Below are 19962 nucleotides of genomic sequence, written 5' to 3'. Positions count from 1 at the left end.
CGGCCTCCTCAAGTCTTGTGTAGCGAGACAATGCTCAACAAGAAGAAAGAAAAGAGTTAGCAAATTGTAAACTGTTTAGGTGCTCTGTAGCTAAAGACGTGACCTCTTCCTAAGGTCTTATTGATCACAGGTACTTTAATATAACCTGCATCCGATGAATGTGGATGTTATAGTCCTGGGATATAAGAATCAATAATCTCATAAAGGTAAGCAATGCCATGTACTGCCTTATATGTCAAAAGTGGGATTTTATAATCAACTCTAAATGCAACCGAGAGCCAATGTAATGATTTAGGTACCGGTGTTATATGGTCGTACTTCCTAGTTCTAGTGGCAATTCTCACAGCAATATTTTGTACCAACTGTAGCCTGGATACAGATTGGTATGGACAACCCGATAATAAAGCATTACAATAGTCCACCCTGTTTGAAACAAAAGCATGAACCAGTTTCTAAGCATTCTGTGTACATAGGAATCACCGTAATGTTTCTTAACTGAAGGAAGCATGACTTAGTCAAAGCATTTACATGAAATGCAAATGTAGTATTGCTCAAGGTCACACAAGCAATACTGCTTTGTCATTGGTTTTACATATCTATAATCAGCATTAAACTGTCCATATTACTATATTGTACATGTAATTTTATTCATTGTTTGGGTTCAGATAGAAAGGGTAGGTACTATAAGAATGAATACTAATAAAAGATGGATCAACTTTCCCTGCTCTTCATTATTTTATAATAATGTTGTCTTTCACATTGCATATTATGTGAATAGCAAAATGAGTTCACACCTAGGGTAATTCAATAACTAAACTGTCATCATACATTCACATAAACAGTTCACCTGGGAAAGACAAGTACTTCACCTTGCGATAGGACATCCCGTATGACCACAGGGCAAATCCCAGTATTAGACCTGAAAAATGCAATCACATCACCATGTGATGGTACCGTCTCATAGATTTTTAGGTCATTGTTCGTGAATTTCTTTACATGTTGCCAAATTTGAAAGTTGAAAGAAGCTCCTTAAAGATCAAGTCGCATATGGCCTAATATGTTCTGCCATGGAAGATCATCAACTTGTACCAGAAACTTCCAAGAACGTGAATGAAAGTTCCACTGCTGGAGCATCAAACTGAAAAGACCATGTCTCCACCTAGTGCCACCATGCTGCTATCGCTGGAGTCCCATCGACCAGTAAATGAGAAAAGCTGGATTTCCACACTCAGACATACAAGCTGGAACTTGCTCTCCAGATGTGAGGGGTGAATTCAACCGACTCTGCAGTTTAGATGATGTAATTCCAGCAGGTTCTGCCTGACAAAACACCTCTTATGCTGTCATAGTTGCTTTTAGGAGGGTGACTGATGGCAAGAGCACCCCTAACTGGCAACAGAACTGAATAGGAACTTGCATGTGGCCTGTGTACATAGAAGTTTCCCCACTGAAGAACCTCTACCTGACCAGTGAGTGACTGTGGTGTCATGTTTCCTGTGCTCTTGTCATTCAGTGGGTGACTCCTGGGATGTGGGTTTGGGTGTGAGTTCAAATTGAAATGTCTGTGTGGAGTTTATATGTTTCCCCTGTGTTTGAGTGGGTTTCCTCCCACAGTTTGAAGACATAGGTTTCAGGCGAATCGGTGATTCTAAATTGTCCATGGTGTTTGTGAGGCTACCCTGTAATGGGCTGGTTGTCAGAAACCTATCCTGGAGTTACAGGACACTAAGCTAGGAGGGGTACACCCTGGATGAAATACCCTCTTGCTTGAAATCCAAAAAGCCAGAAGGATTGTGAGGCCCCATTTTCATGGTCTGTACTCATACCGTGACCCTGGGCAAGTGCCATGCACTTATATGTCATGCATCATGGTGGCTGGAGGAGGGAGAAGCCTTGGCAGTCATTCTTACACTGCCACTGCGCAAAAGCATTGAAGCAAAGTGAACACGAGACAGGGAAGCAACTGGTAAGAGCTGATGGTACAACTACAGTACATTACTGTGCTTCTGTCTCATCTGATCGATGCATAACGTTTAAAATTTTTTTGCACTTGCTTCTGATAGATTTCATCATACTGATATTTCTTTCCGGAAACTGAAAATTGGGTGTTAGAAGCCTAGAGATGTTATACCAAAATTTAATTACATTTACCTGTATTCATTTAGCAGATGCTTTTCTCCAAAGCGATGTACATCTCAGAGAAAATACAATTTGTGTATTACAGTAGGAGAAAGGGACACGTAGATGCAGACATGTGATTCTTAAGTAAACCTAGTTTACATTTACATCTACATTTATTCATTTAGCAGATGCTTTTGTCCAAAGCGACATACATCTCAGCAAAAGTACAATTTATGCATTATATTAAGAGAAGGAAACATGGCTGCAGACATGAAAGACTCAAGCAAACCCAATTTGTTACCTACCACTTGGTGCACCAAGGTTCATTGTTCAAGTAGGTGCATAAAACACAGGATAGACAAATCCTGATACCCTCCCATCAATTTTTTTTCTTAAATATTATAAGATACAAATAAGCAAGTAAATTGCCAGAGTGGTGGCTGAATAAAGATTGTATCTGGGGATGCTTATGGAATTACGATGAGTGAAAAGTTACACCATAAACGAGCTGGAGAGATCTTGGGCGAAGTGGATCTAGAAAAGGTGAGTTTTCAGACCCTTCTTGAATACAGACAGAGTTTCCGCAGTTCTGAGTGACAGAGGAAGGTCATTCCGCCACAACGGACACAGAACCGAGAACCTCCAAGCTTTACCTTTTGTGTGTGGGACCACCAACCGAGCAGAAGTAGACGAGTGAAGGGGCCTGGCTGGGGTGTAACAGTTGATTAAGTCTTGTAAATAGCTGGGAGCAGTTCTATTGATGCATCGCGCGAGCAGGTGTGCAAAACTCAGGATAGACTAATCCTGATCACCTTTCTCCAGGTTTTTTTTTTTGTTTTTCTTTTTTCTTTTTTTTTTTTAAAGATACAGAAGCATTTACATGCAGTACAGAAGTAGCGGCTGTGTAAAGGCTAATCTGGGCATGATCATAAAGTCACGGTGCATGAACATTTACACCATACATGAGCTTGAGCGATCACGGTTGAAGTGAGTCATGATATCCATCAAGCAGATAGTTCGGGGTGAGGAATTCAGATAGTTGATCACAGGCCACTGGCTCTAGAGAGCCATGGGGTGGTACTGAGGCGTGCTGGTCTGGAAGATAGTGAGGCAGAGAGGAAAATGCTAGTAGCATCGTCTGTAGATAGATCAGAAAATTGTGGAGCAGAAGGGAGAGCAGACAACATGAGAGAGGCAAAGCAGGAAGGTGAGAGAGATTTTAAGTTGCAGTGGAAGGTGACAATGGGTGCAGAAAAAGGCGAGGGATTACTGGTGAGGCGGAGTTGGAAGGAAATGAAGAAGTGATCAGAAACATGCAGCAGAGTGACAGAGAGGATGGGACAGCCACAGTTATGGGAAAATACAAGGTCAAGGCATATGCCTGCTTTGTGAGTAGCATGGGACTGGGACAGGGAGAGGTCAAAGGACTGTAAGAGCAACAGAAGGCTGCTTGCATGAATGTCATCGGCACGCCAGTTGAAGTCACCCATGAGAATCAACGGAGTGTTGCCCCCTGGCAGAGAGCTCAACAAGATGTCAAGGTCATCCAAGAAGCAGCCGAGAGGGCCAGGAGAGCGGTAAAGAATGATTACAACACGAGTGATTGGGGCAATGATAGAGAAAAAGTTTGTAAATGAACAGATGCTGTACTAAGTATTCATTAATTGTATCATACATTTACACGTCATGCACTTGCTTCAACATTTAAAAAAGCAAGTACACATATTTGAAGATATTTAATTATTTTTCTCCCTGAAGTACATACTACAAGCACTTCTTGAATACATTTGGGACTCAAAAGAAGAAAGGGATGAACATTAACAAAGTTATTTCTGTATGTTAATGCTTTTTTTTTTTTTGAGAACGTGTTCACTTTCTTGGATCAATGATGGGTTCAGCACACCTGTGGAGTGGAAGCTTACGGGGCACAGCTCCGCTTAACAGAGCGGCACAACGGCTGGGATGTGGCAACTACAGCACCACAACTGGGGCTAGCCTTGGAGGAGAGTGCTAAGAGACAGAATTTAAGGGGCTACACACACTGACCGTCCTGCTGGAAGTGAGAGCGGACCAACATCACGAGCTGCCTGCGCTCACGGCTGCCCTGAGACGCTGTTTCAGCCAACAAGAAACAGCGGACTATTACTGTGGGCAGCTCACAGCCAGGCAACGCAGCAGAGAGGAAGCCCTTGTAGCACTGGCTGCAGATATCCAGCTCCTGGTGTGGCAGGCGTACCCGCAATACCCCGCAGCCATCCAAGAAGACTTGGCGCTACAGGCATTCCTCCGGGTGCTCGCCACAGAACGCCTGCAGCAACATGTCAGGCTTGCCGCCCTGGCTAACCTGGACGCGGCACAGCATGGAAGCCATCCTGAGGGACGCGAAGGAGCCCGCACATTCTTGCCGCTCTCTGGAGGATGTCACTGATGACGATTCTGAAAGGAGAAGTTGTGTGCCAAGTCGAGGCACCGACCCCACGCCAATAGCCGCCTATCATCAGCTGGCATTGTGGTAAGCGAGGTCACCAGGCACGTCACTGCAGGGAGCTCCCCCTGCCTCGTCTCAGGGAAACGGCAGAGGGGTGACGCTGCAAAGGGAGTTTTGCCCTGTGACTCCACCCCCTCTCAGGGCGTACCCTCCTTCCCAGTGGAACACCTAAGGAAACTCCTAATAGACGGCGTGCCCTGCAAAACCCTCCTGGACATGGGGTATACGATCTCGATCATCCGCACCGGGGTGCTGCGTGGAACGGCGCGCCGTCCTCCGAAGGGATGGAGTTAGAAGAGTATCAGCAAGAGCAGTTGGGAGCTCCTGGATGCTTCCGTAGACATCTTCGCAGCCAGATATGAAGACTGCACCTGCATTGAGACAGGTGGCGCGGCCCCCATCTGCCTGCGGCCGCATCACCTGGCACTGGCGAAGAGGCAGATCGTGGAGCTGCAGGCATCATCGAGCTCTCTAGTAGCCCCTGGCCAGCGCCGGCGGTCCTGGTGCAGAAGAAAGATGGCAGCTGGTGGTTCTGCGTTGATTATCGTCGCATAAATGCAGTAACCAAGCAGGACTCCTACCCCCTGCTGCGCATTGATGATGCGTTGAACTGCATCGCGGGGTCACAGTGGTTCAGCTCCCTGGACCTGTGGAATGGCTACTGGCAGGTCGCTTTGGCGCCAGAGGCCCAGGAGAAGACGGTGTTCATCCCGGATGGGGCCTCTGGCACTTCATGGTCATGCCTTTCGGCCTCTGTAACGCGGTTGCCACCTTCAAGCGGCTGACAGAGCAGGTCCTGTCGGATGTGCAGAGGAGCCAGTGCATTTTCTACCTTGACGACCTGCTGGTGCACGCCTCCTCCTTTGAGTCCGCGCTGGTGAATTTGAAGGAGGTTTTTCACTGCCGTCCGCTAAGGGCACCCCGTTCGAGTGGACCTCCGAGTGCGCAGCCGCTTTTCACCTGAGGGAGGCTCTGACGTCTGCCCCCATCCTGTCTCTCCCGATCCCGGGGAAGGCTTTCATTGTGGACACAGACAAATCAAATCAAATCAAGCTTTATTGTCACATCATCGTCAACATAACATGTAGAGAAGAGTGAAAATCTTTAGTGCAGCTCCAGAAAATGCGGTACTGAGAGTATGTCATAAGTTACGTTAAAACACAGTATATATACAAATTGTATTCGCAAAATATACAACAGAAACATAAATAAATAAATAAATAATGAACATAAACTATCTATATGTATGTACAAAAAATACAGAGAAATAAAACAGCGGATTTGATTTTTGCTCTCAGTCCTGCGTATTTAACAGTCTAATGGCCCGAGGAAAGAAACTGTCCCTCAGCCGACTTGTGCGGGACTGGATGCTCCGGTGTCATCTACCTGAGGGGAGTAGGTAGAACAGTCCGTGACTAGGGTGGCTGGGGTCGTTAATGATCTTATGTGCCTTCCTCACACACCGCCTGTTGTAGATATCCTGGAGGGAGGGAAGCTCAACCCCCACAATGTGTCTGGCTGCCCTCACCACCCTCTGGAGAGACCTGCGGTTGAGGCCAGTGCTGTTACCATACCAGGAGGTGATACAGCCAGTAATAATGCTCTCCACTGCGCAGGTGTAGAAGGCTTTGAGGATGTTTTGTTCATCCTCAACTTCCTCAGCTGTCTGAGGAAGAAGAGGCGCTGATGGGCCTTCTTTACCACTGCATCAGCGTGACTGGTCCATGTGAGATCCTCGGTGATATGGACACCGAGAAACTTAAAGCTGGTGACCTGCTCCACCGGTGTCCCGTTGATGGTGATGGGGGTGTGTTCCCTCTCCTGTCTCCTGAAGTCCACGATGACCTCCTTGGTCTTGGTGGTGTTGAGTAAGAGGTGGTTCTCCTGACACAAATGTGTCAGTGTGCACCTCCTCCCTGTAGGCCGCTTCATCACTGTCAGTGATCAGGCCTACAACCGTCGTGTCATCAGCAAACTTCACGATGGCATTGGAGCTGTGCGTAGCTACACAGTCATGAGTGTAGAGGGAGTATAGGAGAGGGCTCAGAACGCAGCACTGTGGGGCACTGGAGAGGAGATGTTGCAGCCTATTCTGACCACCTGACGCCTGCCAGTTAAAAAGTCCAGTATCCAGCTGCACAGGGAGTTGTTCAGACCCAAAGCCTGGAGCTTCACACTGTGCTTGGAGGGAACAATGGTGTTAAATGCTGAACTGTAATCTACGAAGAACATTCTCACGTAAGTGTTCGTTTTCTCCAAGTGGGAAAGAACAGTGTGGAGAGTGAAGGCAATGGCATTGTTTGTGGAGCGGTTGTTCCTGTAGACAAACTGGAGAGGGTCTAATGAGGCAGGCAGCACAGAGCAGATATAGTCTCTAATCAATCTCTCCAGGCACTTACTGACTATGGAGGTCAGAGCAACAGGGTGCCAGTCATTTAAACATGTAATTTTTGATTGTTTTGGGACAGGCACAATGGTTGATGTTTTAAAACACAGTGGGACAACAGAGGGAGAGGTTAAAAATGTCCGTAAACACACCCGCTAACTGGACCGCACATGCTCTGAGCACTTGGCCCGGAATGCCGTCTGGACCCGCAGCTTTACGAGTCTTCACCCAACGGAAGAATCGGGCTACATCAGCTACAGAGACAGAAAGTGGACTAACTTCTGCAGTCGCGGGAGCTCTTTCTGTGCTGATGGTATTGCCCGCCTCAAAACGAGCATAGAAAGCGTTCAGCTCGTCAGGTAAAGAGGCAGCAGTGTCCGCAGGGTGGTTATTTTTCTTTTTAAAATATGTGATGTTGTTAAGCCCCTGCCACAGACTTCTGGCATTGTTGAAGTTGAAATATCCCTCTACTTTGACTCTTTACTGGTGTTTGGCGGATCTGATGATTGAGCGGAGGGTGTAGCTAGCTCGTTTGTACCCCTCCACACTTCCAGAGCTGAATGCTGAGGTTCGCGCTCTTAAAGCTGCCCGGACCTCGCTATTGAACCACGGTTTCTGCTTCGGGTAATCCCAAATTGTTTTGGTCGGGACCACGTCGTCTATGCACTTCCGGATGAAACACGCGACAGTATCTGCGTAGGTGTCGACGTCACCGTCGGAAGTGGACCTGAACATCTCCCAGTCGACGTGATCAAAACAGTCCTGTAACACAGAGTCTGACTGGTCTGACAAGCAGTGGATCGTCCTGAGGGTGGGCGCTTCTCGCTTCAGCTTCTGCCTGTAGGCAGGGAGGAGCAGCACAGAGCAGTGGTCTGATTTGCCGAAGGGTGGGTGGGACAGGGACTTGTAGCCGTTCGGGAAGGGGGAATAGCAGCGGTCTAGGACCCGGTCCTCCCGTGTGTTGCAGGTTACGTGCTGGTGAAGTTTGGGCGCTATTGTTCTGAGGTCAGCTCTATTAAAGTCCCCAGTAACAATAAACGCGGCCTCAGCGTGCGCGGTTTCCTGCTCGCTGATCCTCCCGTACAGCTCCTTGAGCGCCTGCTCCGTGTCGGCCTGGGGGGGATGTAGACAGCTGTGATGATAACCGCTGTAAACTCCCTCGGTAACCAATATGGCCAACACAGAAGCATGAGGTATTCCAGGTCAGGGGAGCAGAAGGACTTTATGAGATGTATGTTCCTCCGGTCACACCACGAGTTGTTCACCATGAAACACACACCTCTACTCTTCCCCGAGAGCTCTCTCATCCGGTGCGCCGAGAAGCCCACGGGCTCGATGGCCGAGTCCGGAACCTCTCCGGACAGCCAGGTCTCTGTGAGACAGATCACACAGCAGTCCCTCGTCTCTCGCTGGTAACTAATCCGCGCCCCCAGTTCGTCGAGCTTGTTCTCCAGAGACTGTACGTTGTGTAACGATCCGGCTAATGAGTTAGCCCAGATCCTCACGTGGATTCCAGAAAGGCGTATAATTATATAAATCCAGACGGACACGGACAAAAGGAGGCTCTTCTTTTTAATATCTTGTAGGCAACTATGGATGACATATTTCACACAGCTGTCCTTACAATAAAATAAACAACATTAAAGTAATCTCCAAAACGTGCGAGGCACAAAACGTGTACACGGCCAAGTATATCAGCCTGCGCGTGCGGGAGCGAGGGCCGAGGGGGAGGAGCAACCCCTTAGTCTCCACCATGATACGTCATCATTACAGTTGGCCAGCAGAATGGTGGGTAATGGAGGACGGAAGGCCCGCTGTCTCAGTCGTACGAGGACGCCGGCTCTCTTCCCCCTTCTCCGGCTGCGTTTCTGTCAGCGCCACCGGGTCTCCCAGACAGAGGGCTCTGCTCCATTGTTTGTAAACAGAGCGTCGGCGTTTAGGAAATTCAAGTCTGGTTTACGGTGAGCAACCGAATGGCCTATTCTTATAAGTGTATCTCTGTCATACATTATTAAACTAACTACTTCTACTACTAAAAACAATAAATAAATAGCTAAAATAGTTAAAATGAACAAAAAACTGCATTGCTGTGCAGGAGCATGCAACACGGCAGCCATCCTCGGCGCCATCTTGAACCTTTCTTTCCTTTCCTTGATTTGATTTGATTTTTGATCGGCTGGAGGAGTGGCAGGGGACCACGGACGAGACCTGCACCCCGCTGGCGCCAGACATGGTGAGCAATGGGGGGGGGTCCGCTGATGACATGGAGCTGTTCTGCCAGGCCCAGGAAGCCGATCCAGAGATGGCGGGGGTGTGGGTCTTCCTACAGTCGGGGCAACGCCTGCCCTGGACTGCTGTGATCCCGCACGGCCCCACCGTCAAGTCATACTGCTCACAGTGGGACAGCCTCGCCTTGAGAGGGGGGTTGTTGTATTGGCGTTGGGAGGGGCTGGTGCACAGCCAAGTCCTGTGTTACAGGGAGTGCATGGACCTGCCGGCGTGGGGCACTTTGGTGTGGCGAAGACACTGCACCGGCTGTGCCAGCAGTTTCACTGGGTGGGGTGCCGTCAAGATGTGGAGCTGTTCGTGCACTGTTGCGTAAGGGCCCCAGCAACCGGTCGCACGCCCCCCTGTAACAGCTTCGGTTGGGCGCCCCGATGGAGTGGGTGGGCATAGACTTGCTGGGACCCCTTCCCTGCACTGATCAGGGGAACCGCTACGTGCTCGTGGCCCTCGACTATTTTATCAAGTGGCCTGAGGCATACGCAGTCCCGGGACCAGAGTGCTACGACCTCGGCAGAGTGGTTGGGGGAAGAGATGTTCTGCCATTTCAGAGCACCGGAGGAGCTGCACAATGACCAGGGCAGAAACTTTGAGTCACAGGTCATGAAAGAGGTGTGTGATCGGCTGGGGGGGTGCAGAAGACGTGCACCATGCCCCTTCACCTGCAGAGCGATGGTCTGGTGGAGCGTTTCAACTGGACGTTCATCACATAGTTGTCTGCGCTCACCTCCCGACATCAGCGTGACTGCGAAAGACACTTGCCTCTGGTCCTGTGGACATGCCACTCTGCCGTCGAGGAGTCTACTGGCTGCACCCCCCGCCCTGCTTATGTTCGGATGCGAGCTGAGGACTCTGTTGGACTTAGCTTTCAGCAGCCTCCTGGAGCCTGAGATGAGGGGTGAACCAAGCCCGGAGTACCTTTGGCAACTGCAGCAACTGCAACCCTGCACACTTTCACAAGGTGCCATCTGACAGAAGCGGGGGGCGGCAGAAGTGGGCATACAACATACAGTATCACGGGTGCCCCCTGGCCCCAGGAGATCAAGTGTGGGTCTACAACCCCCGGAGGAAACGCAGGCTTTGCCCTAAGTTCATGGACAGCTGAGTAGGTCCCAGCGTCATCCTGGACCAGCTGTCAGATCTTTGTCGAGCCCCAGAAGAACTCGAGTTCCTCTTCTCTTGACCAAGGCCTTATACAAGGCCCTGTGCTTAAGGAGGGTCTCTGCCTCGACCCTGGCCGCCGTGGTCTTACTCCACTTTACAGCATGGCTGTAATGAGCGGTCCATGTCGCGGCATTTGGCCTGGTGTTGGACCAGGACTTCATCAACTTGCATCGGAAGGGCCAACCAAAGACGCACAAAGTACTGGTGGGGATGCTGGATCGGAGCTGCCAGTCGGTTAAATAACTTTTGAAAATGTCCTTTGTAAGGGCTTTCTGTATTGTGCGAGGCAAGGGGTGCACCTGCACAAGGTAGAGCAACGTGGAGAGGATGTCCACCTTCAGCACAAATGTTTTCCCTATTAAGGAGAGGCACATTGTCCTCCACAAACCCATTTTCCGCCTGGCTTTAGTCAAACGTTTTAATCTGAGAAAGGGAAAAAAAAAGTATATGGAGAAAGAGAGGCACAGCACCTTGTAGCATTGACCCAGCTCTTTGACTCAAGCTCAGTGTGTGTGGATTTTGCGTGTTCTCCCCATATTCCTTTAAGTTTTCTCTGGGTGCTCTGGTTTCCTCTATCACTCCAAAGATGTGTTTCAGCTCAACTGATGTCTCTACATTGCCCTACATGTGTGTGATTGCCTTGTGTCCCATCCAGGGTGGAAATGGTCCACTTCTGTCCATTTTAAAGAATATGATTCTGCACGCTGTAGCCTACTGTTGTGCACTCAGTGTGTGAGGAGCAGTCATTTGCCACCTCGGCTGGCATGAGGGTGTGTCCTTACTCTTCAGGCACCACGGAGCCCCTGCATGAAGGTAACGAATTTGCAGAAGGTTACAGTCCATACATTTGGATGGAGACAACAATGACAGCACCTGGCTGTAATTCATGTATAATAATTAAAGGCGCCAATGCCGAAGCAGCCTTACGTGTGTGATGCATATAACTCATGTAAGTGTGTGGAGCTTTGCGCACACTGACACACAGTGCACATTTTTTATTTGCGCTGTTAATTTATTTATTTAATTTCTTTATTATTTTTTTCTTCATTATTCCTCGCGGGGGGGTGTGGTTGGTGCGGTGGTGCAGTGGGTTAGACCGCAGTCCTGCTCTCCGGTGGGTCTGGGGTTCGAGTCCCGCTTGGGGTGCCTTGCGATGGACTGGCGCCCTGTCCTGGGTGTGTCCCCTCCCCCTCCGGCCTTACGCCCTGTATTACCGGGTAGGCTCCGGTTCCCCGTGACCCTGTATGGGACAAGCGGTTCTGAAAATGTGTGTGTGTGTGTGTATTCCTCGCAGAGCGGGAGTGTCCGGCCATGTGAGCTTGCACCGCACGTGTGCACCCCACGTTCATAAACGGTGTCATTCGATGGCTTGACCTTCGTTGGAAAGAAAGTGAGCGCAGCACGAGTGACACAAATTAAACGTGAGTAGAAAAATGCAGCATACAGTCAAACTGGGCCAAGAGACAGCTACTTTACCACTGGTTATTGCACTTGTACTACTACTTTAGTTCGCTTTTATTGCCCATTCATATACGAGAAGTACTTTACAAGTGAAACGCAATTACTGCAGAGGTCTCTGCAGCGCTTCCAGAACTTTTTGACACACGTGCCGGCGCAAAGTGGGGTCAAATAAGCGCACTGGCCTGGGAGCGTGTGATAAATAATAATAATATATTTGCATTTATTGAAAGTCAAGTTTCACTTGTCACATACATACAACTATCCTTAGTACGACGTGCAGTGAAATGCTTTTTTCCGACTGTCCGTAATACAGACTAATAACACACACACACTTTCTGAACCGCTTGTCCCATGTGGCGTCGCGGGGAACCGGAGCCTAACCCGGCAACTCAGGGCATAGGGCCAGCGGGGGAGGGGACACACCCAGGACAGGACGCCAGTCCGTCGCAAGGCACCCCAAACAGGACTCGAACCCCAGACCCACTGAAGAGCAGGACCCGGTCCAGCCCACTGCACCACCAGGCCCCTAGTATAACATACATAAAGTAAGATAAAAGTATAATAGTAAAATAAAAATATAGTGATCTAAAAATGTAGAATAACAAAAATATAATAAAAATGTATTATAAATATGCTGTAATAGGACCAAGGGGAGCTTAAATAGCTCTGTGTAAATAGTTATTACTACTGTTCATGTCTGTACATAGTGTGGTATTCTGTTATGATTGGTTGTCTTATCGTTTAAGTGCAGTTTGCCACGAGGGGGATTCTGGGGGGTTTTAGAGGTGGCACCTCAACCGTCGGGGGTGGCAGGGGCCCTCGGAGTGATTTAGGGGGACTCTCCAGTGTTAAGCGGTACTGTTTGTGGTGTCTTTGTTAAAACTACTCAAAAGACATGAAGTTGGGGGACAGTCGTTTTAAGTCTGTTGGTGTGGAGAAGACATGGGTCGGTTATATTTTTTTGAAGCCAGAAAGGGGATTGTTATGGGAAAGACTTTGTCTTGACAATGTATTTTATGTAATGGTTGCTTAGTGATTTTGTTGACCTACTGTAGGAAAATAGTGTTGGGTTTGTTTGATTGTGGATTTTTAATGTATTGTTTTGGTTGTGTGTATTATTATTATTGATAACTTTATTAAATAAAGTTTGGAAAAAAAAAGACATGAAGTTTTATACTGCAACTTAGAAGTGTTTTATGTGTTTTGAAGGATTTATGTGACATGATGACTTGGGTTGAGCTGGTATTGGGGGACAGTCCTTTCGTGGATATGTTTGTGTGGGGAAGACATAGGTCAGTTATATTTTTTGAAACCAGGAAGGGGGATTGTTATGGGAAAGACTTTGTCACTGTCTTGATAATGTATTTTATGTAATGGCTATTTAGTAAGTTTTGTTGACCAACTGTAGGAAAAATGGTTTTGGGTTTGTTTGACTGTGGATTTTTTGATGTTTGTTTTTGGTTGTGTATTTTATTGATCACTTTATTAAATAAGGTTTAATTAAAAAAAAAAAAAAAAATGACTTCATCTAGATGTTTGACTGCTAGGCCATATTAAGTCTTATTTATCCTGTTATGTTATAGTTCCCAGGTGCTGCCTTGCCATCAAAACATGCAGTAAATTTGTCATTTTAGTACTCTACAGCTGTTTCAGAACAAAAGATAGCAAATGCTTACCAGTTTTGACTCTTCCCGGTTGTTTTTCTTGGGTTAGCCTCAGTCTGTTTACCAGTGGTAATTTTTTTGTCAGGCTGAGATGTTTAAAATTGAGTGGAAAACCTAGGTAGTTTGTATTAAAATATTAATGTGTGCAGCCCTGATTGCTTATTTGTTAAACTGTTGAACTTCAGATTCAAGTACAGTCACTGGTGCAATCTTGGGAACAAGTTGAGAATTTAATTCATTTAGCAGGAGCTTTTCTTCACAGCAACATACCTCTTACACACACACACACACACATTTTCAGAACCGCTTGTCCCATACGGGGTCACGGGGAACCGGAGCCTACCCGGGAACACAGGGCGTAAGGCCGGAGGGGGCGGGGACACACCCAGGACGGGACGGCAGTCCGTCGCAAGGCACCCCAAGTGGGACTTGAACCCCAGACCCACCGGAGAGCAGGACTGTGGCCCAACCCACTGCACCACCGCACCCCCTTATACCTCTTACAAAAAGTACAATTTGTGCACTCAGTAATGTGGAGTAATACTAATGTGCTTGTGACCCCATGCCGAGGTGTAAGGGTACAGCATGGAGGCCGGCCACTACGAGGTCCTGGCTGCTGTGGGTGAGGGCGCCTCCGGACGCGTGTTCAAGGCACGCGAGACTGGCGGCTGCCAGCGCCGCGTGGCCCTCGAGAAGGTCAGGGTCCTCGAGCAGATGGAGGAAGGCGTGCCTGCCTTCGTGATCCGTGAGGTGGCACTGCTGCGCAAGTTGGAGGCCTTCGACCACCCCAACGTGGTCAAGTAAATCGAAAAACCCTCCTCATAGATGTTTTTATTGTCATGTTTATTGTTAATAATAATAATAATAAGAAGAAGAATATAAATAATTTTCATTATTTATCATTTAACTTCTGCTCCGTGTGATTTACAATGTTGAATAATCCAACTTGATTCATTTACACAGCTAGGAATTCTTGGTTCATTCAGGGTAGGTACCTTGGTCGAGCCTATTAAAGCAGGAGAATTGATTCGGACCTGGGACCTTAGCATTGCAGGGAAACGGCCCTAGCAATTACATGACCTGCTCACCACACATTACCATTTTCTGGGTTATATTTGCAGGTTATGTGAACCCTGTTGTAACCTGTAGGTTGTTTGTTCAAGCCCCACTTGGTGCTATTGCTGCAGTACTCTTGATCAAAGTATTTACTCTGAACTGACCTGCAAAAATACATAAGTGCTGTATCAGTGTATACATATTACAAGTCATTATGGATAATATTATAGTACAGTATAGTAATAATACAGCAAAGTATTACTGCCCTGTTTCTGGACAGTTAAAACCAGCTGTTGATCTCTGAGTGTAAGTAGAACTCTTTTCTATTTGTTTATTCAGGGTAAGACTGAGTTCTAAATTTATTAATTCATTTTACTTGTTTTCTAGGTTATTAGATGTTTCAGTTGAAGTCCAAAATCAGACCTCAGAGCTGACTTTAGTGTTTGAATATGTTGATCAAGATTTGTGTGCATTTCTTGCCTCGGTAGCAGAGACTGGTCTCAGCAGGTGGAAAATTAAGGTGAGATGTCCTTTTTGTCATAGTCCATGCAATATCAACTGTTAAACCTTTGATCCACAATAGTGTATGTCATTAATGTAATGTAATGTACCCATGTAATTTTCTGAAAACCATTATGTTATGTGAATTCAGTCTCCGTTATGTTAATACTGTTGTATTTTTTCATTTAGCTGATGCTTTTCTCCAAAGTGACTGAGGTTTTCATACTAAGCTACTGTAATGATGACGTATCATGGTGGAGAGTAAGGGGTTGCTCCGCCCCCTTGATGCTCGCTCCCGGGCGCGCAGGCTGATATACTTGGCCGTGTACACCTTTTGTGCCTCGCACGTTTTGGAGATTACTTTAATGTTGTTTATTTTATTGTAAGGACAGCTGTGTGAAATATGTCATCCATAGTTGCCCACAAGATATTAAAAAGAAGAGCTTCCTTTTGTCCGTGTCCATCTGGATTTATATAATTTTACGCCTTTCTGGAATCCACGTGAGGATCTGGGCTAACTCATTAGCTTAGCCGGATCGTTACACTACTCATTTACTCATTTATACACATTTCATTTTTAAAAACAAAAAAGCTTACACACTCATGCACCTACATGGCTATGATTTGATTTACTGCACAGGTTTGGATCAGCCTGTCAGTTGGTACAGGTGTCCCTTCAGTTTCCTCCTTTCTGTAAAAGAAAAAGGTGTCCCCATGTATCTCCTCCTGTCCTCGCAGGACATAATGTTACAGCTGCTGCGAGGCCTCGACTTCCTTCACACCAACATGCTGGTGCACCGGGACCTGAAGCCGCAAAATGTGCTGGTCAGCAGCCACGGTGAGATCAAGATTGCGGATTTTGGTCTGGCGCGGATCTACAGCCACCACATGGCTCTCACGCCCATCGTAAGTCTGCACTGACTGGATCCTGACATGCTAGTGTTTTAACCCTAACAATTTGTACAAGTGAATATGTCACTGGACAGAAACTAAACTAAGCATTCTGCCTCCTAAACCCATCACCCTGTAATAAATTCATAACAAAGTCCTGTGGTCTTATGCAGCCTGACACATTCTTTGCTGTTCTCTAGATGATGACATCACTTCCTGTGGGTATGTGCTCCTCAGGTGGTGACCCTGTGGTACAGAGTTCCGGAGGTCCGCTACACTCCGGCTACATGTCCTCCGTGGACATGTGGAGCACTGGCTGCATCTTCGCTGAGCTCTTCCTCCTCAGGTAGGGAGAGCACAGTAAACCACTGTACACCCCCCGCTGCATCACGGAGACACGCTTGCGTGTAACACACATCTGGCTGCACTTCTTTTTGGCAGACCCTTGTTTTGCGGCTATTCTGACATACAGCAGCTCCAGAAAATCATAGAGTAAGTCACTACATGTCCTCTTTAATAGTGAGATGGTTTCATGGTCAGCGATGCTTTATAGCTTTGCAGGCTGGGGGTATCAATGCTGACAGAGTAACTTAGGGTTAAATTGGGTTAAGGTTAAGAGTCACATTGCGTTAAGGTTAGAGTCAAATTAGGTGTTCCCAGATAGCTCGAGTGTGTAACTCCTCCTTGTTGGTCCTCAGTGTGATCGGCCTGCCTGCACAGGAGGACTGGCCTACCGAGAGCCCCATCCCGTACCCTGCCAACTGGAAGAGTGGTAATACCTTAAATCAGCTGCTGCCGAACTTGCACCAGGAAGAGAGGGACTTGCTCTTAGTAAGTTTTAATGGGTGCGAGTCTTGCAATAGTGTATAAAGTAGGAGATGGAAGTATTTTTTTTTTTTGGAAATCAGAGCAATGGTCTTCCTATTAGTGAATTGGTCACTGATTGACGGTACTTTGGGATTGGCATATCCGCATCTACACTCCTTGGGATGTTGGTGAAATGCCCTGTTGGATTCTGAGTTAATGAGAATGACTTTGTTTCTAAATCAGAATTCACAGCCCGTTCCTGCCAGGGTGTGATGGGGGGAACCAGTTTAAAGGCAGCTGGAATACCTCACTAGCCCAGCGCTGTGAGAAAAGGCTAAATTGGTAACAGTCCATTTGATCGAGGGCCTAAGTTCTGGACTGGAGATCCTGATGTACTGTAAGCCACGAGAAGCAGGCTTGAGGACCACTGCAGGGATACAGGTTTCTTTGCAGGGGTGTGTTGGAACAGGGAATTGACTGTGTTTTGTCGGTGTGCCCACAGCAGTTTCTGGCCTTTAACCCATCCAAGCGTGTCTCAGCCTTTGAGGCACACCTTCCTGGCTGAGCAGTAGCACCGCTACCCAGGGACCCTATGGCTGCTGAAGAGCTGGCGGAATAACGGTTAATTCACGGCGGTACCTTCGCTCGAAGGAGATGAGGACTGTTGCCAGTTATTCATTTCAATAAAAGTGTTATTTCCTTTCTTCCTTTCTGAATGTCTCAGTTTTTACTTGAGGGCAGAAGATTCACATCCTACCTGTGTTCATCTCAGAGATGTGCAACATGACGGTAACTGGTACTGTTCCAGAGTTTAGGTGCTCAATATCTAAAGGTGTGCCCGCCTACTGGGGTCTTACTGATCAGAGGTACCAACTTAGATTTTCTGAAATGACCCAACATTTCTTAAGATGACATTGTAGCATGCTGTGCTCTGGGTATGGATGGGGCAAAGAAGGGCGCACAGAAGGCGTTCATTCGGAATATTTATTGGAACACCAACAGGCAGTGAGAGATTTTTTTCTTTCATTTTCCTATGGATCAGAATGGATTACTAGCCCACCGAAGGTGTCTGGCTCCACACACTGTCCAATTCAACAGGTAAAAAATTTCTTCATTCATCATTTCCGGTTACTAAACTCTTTATTGAATAAATAAATCCCAAAAACTGTCAAATTCAAGTTTTGTCACATACACAACCATACTTAGTACAACATGCAGTGAAATGATTTTCCGACTGTCCATGGTACATACTCATAGTAAGATAAAAATACACACACACACACACACTTCCACCGCACCCCCCCCCCCCCCCCCCCAAATAAAATAGCAATTAAAATCATACTACAGGAAAAAAAAGAAATTTAATGAAAATATAATAGAAATGAACAGAAGAAGAATAATATGTATGAGGGGACATATACAAAACAGATGTATTCAAGTATGTGAACAAAGTGAATGTAAACTCCAATATTAAAGATCAAATCAGAAAAAAGTACATGTGCAATGTTGTGCAAAAAAATGCTATGCAATATTTGGCTGAGGTAGTGATTATTGTTTATTCAAGTCCAGTCTCTACTCCATGGTGCTTTCCTGGTCAAGAGCCCGGATGGCCTGCGGGAAGAAACTCCTCCTCATTCTCTCTGTGTTGGCCTTCAGGAAGCAAAAATGCTTCCCTGTCTGCAGCAGGGTGAAAAGTTAGTTTTTTGCATCTCCTCAAGTTTTATGCCATTATTTATTTTGCATCAGTCATTTTTCTTTTGCACTTAAATGGGAGTTGTAGCATAAGCATACAAATGTTATTGCTGCACAGAAGTGTTATTGTTGCTGCTGACTTGCAACACACACACAGACTTCAGTTGCTCATCCTCCAGTAGATCAGAGAGCAGCTTCACTCCTGAGTCTCCTGGGTGATTGTAGCTCAGATCCAGTTCTCTCAGGTGTGAACAGGGGTTTGAACGCAGAGCTGAAGCCAGAGAAGCGCAGCCTCTCTCTGTGACACAACAGTCAGAGAGTCTGTAGAGAGACACACATACACATTAAACACTGCATTCTCCCTGATATACACTTCAATGGTCATTTACACTGTTTATTTCCCAGTAGTTCTGACCTTAGTATCTCCAGTTTACAGTGTTTGTTCCCAAGTCCAGCAGAGAGTATCTTCACTCCTGAATCTTGCAGGTCATTGTCACTCAGGTGTGAACAGGAGTTTGCGGTGAAAACTGAGGCCAGAGCTTCACAGGATCGCTCTGTCAGTCCACACTGGTTCAGCCTTAACAAGACAATATTTGGACAGATATTTTATGCCAAAAATATTTAATTTATGAAGTATCGGAAGTTTACACATCTGCAAGGTGCCTCGTTATGTTATACTGTTTCCTTAATTTAAACATTCACTTTCAGAAAATTAAGTTCCAAAATTTAGATTGACAATTAGAAACATTAAAAAAAAGATAACATTTGGGACATTTTTGGGAAAGAAAGTACTGCATTCATTTACAAAGAAATGGATTTGTATTTTACTGTTAGTCCCTTATGACTAATCTGAACTACCATTAGACCAGAGTACTTATAGAGCTGTTCTGGAGACCTTGACCACTGGCAGCAGCCTCAGAAGGCCTTCCTCTGATCTGACGTATTTCTTCAGATCAAACACATCCAGTTTCTTGTCTGACATCAGTAACACAAAGGCCAGAGCTGACCACTGTTCAGGTGAAAGGTGTTTGGCTGAAAGATTTCCTGAGCTCAGGTAACCTTGGACTTCCTCCACTAGACAATTGTCATTGAGTTCATTAAGACAGTGGAGTAGATTGATGGTTCTCCTCTTCTTGATGTACTGTACTGTCTTGTCAGTATCAAATGATCTGATTCTTCTCTTTGTAAATAGCCCTTGTAACAGACTCTGACTGGAATCCATTGAAAGGTTAAAAAGGAAGTGGCGATAGAGGTCGAAGTGTCCCTTCTTGCTCTGTAAGGCCTGATCCACTGAATTGTTCAGAAATTCAGACCAAGTTTCTCTTTGGTTTGCAGTTTGTTCAAAAACACTGGGTTTTTTTGTTTCTGTTTATACAGAAACAAAACAGCAAAATACTCCTGAACACTCAGATGCACAAAGCAGTAAACCTTCCTCTGGTTTAACCCAC

At 46.6% G+C, this 19962-nt stretch overlaps 1 pseudogene; it reads left to right on the top strand.

Moving 5' to 3' along the window:
- The first annotated feature begins 14076 nt into the window (after positions 1-14076).
- Positions 14077-17476, top strand: LOC114909530 (cyclin-dependent kinase 6-like; annotated as a pseudogene).
- Positions 17477-19962: the final 2486 nt, after the last annotated feature.

Source organism: Scleropages formosus, unplaced genomic scaffold (assembly GCF_900964775.1).
Source record: "Scleropages formosus unplaced genomic scaffold, fSclFor1.1, whole genome shotgun sequence".
Taxonomy (NCBI): Eukaryota; Metazoa; Chordata; class Actinopteri; order Osteoglossiformes; family Osteoglossidae; genus Scleropages; species Scleropages formosus.
This window is presented reverse-complemented; position numbering and strand designations above follow the sequence as displayed.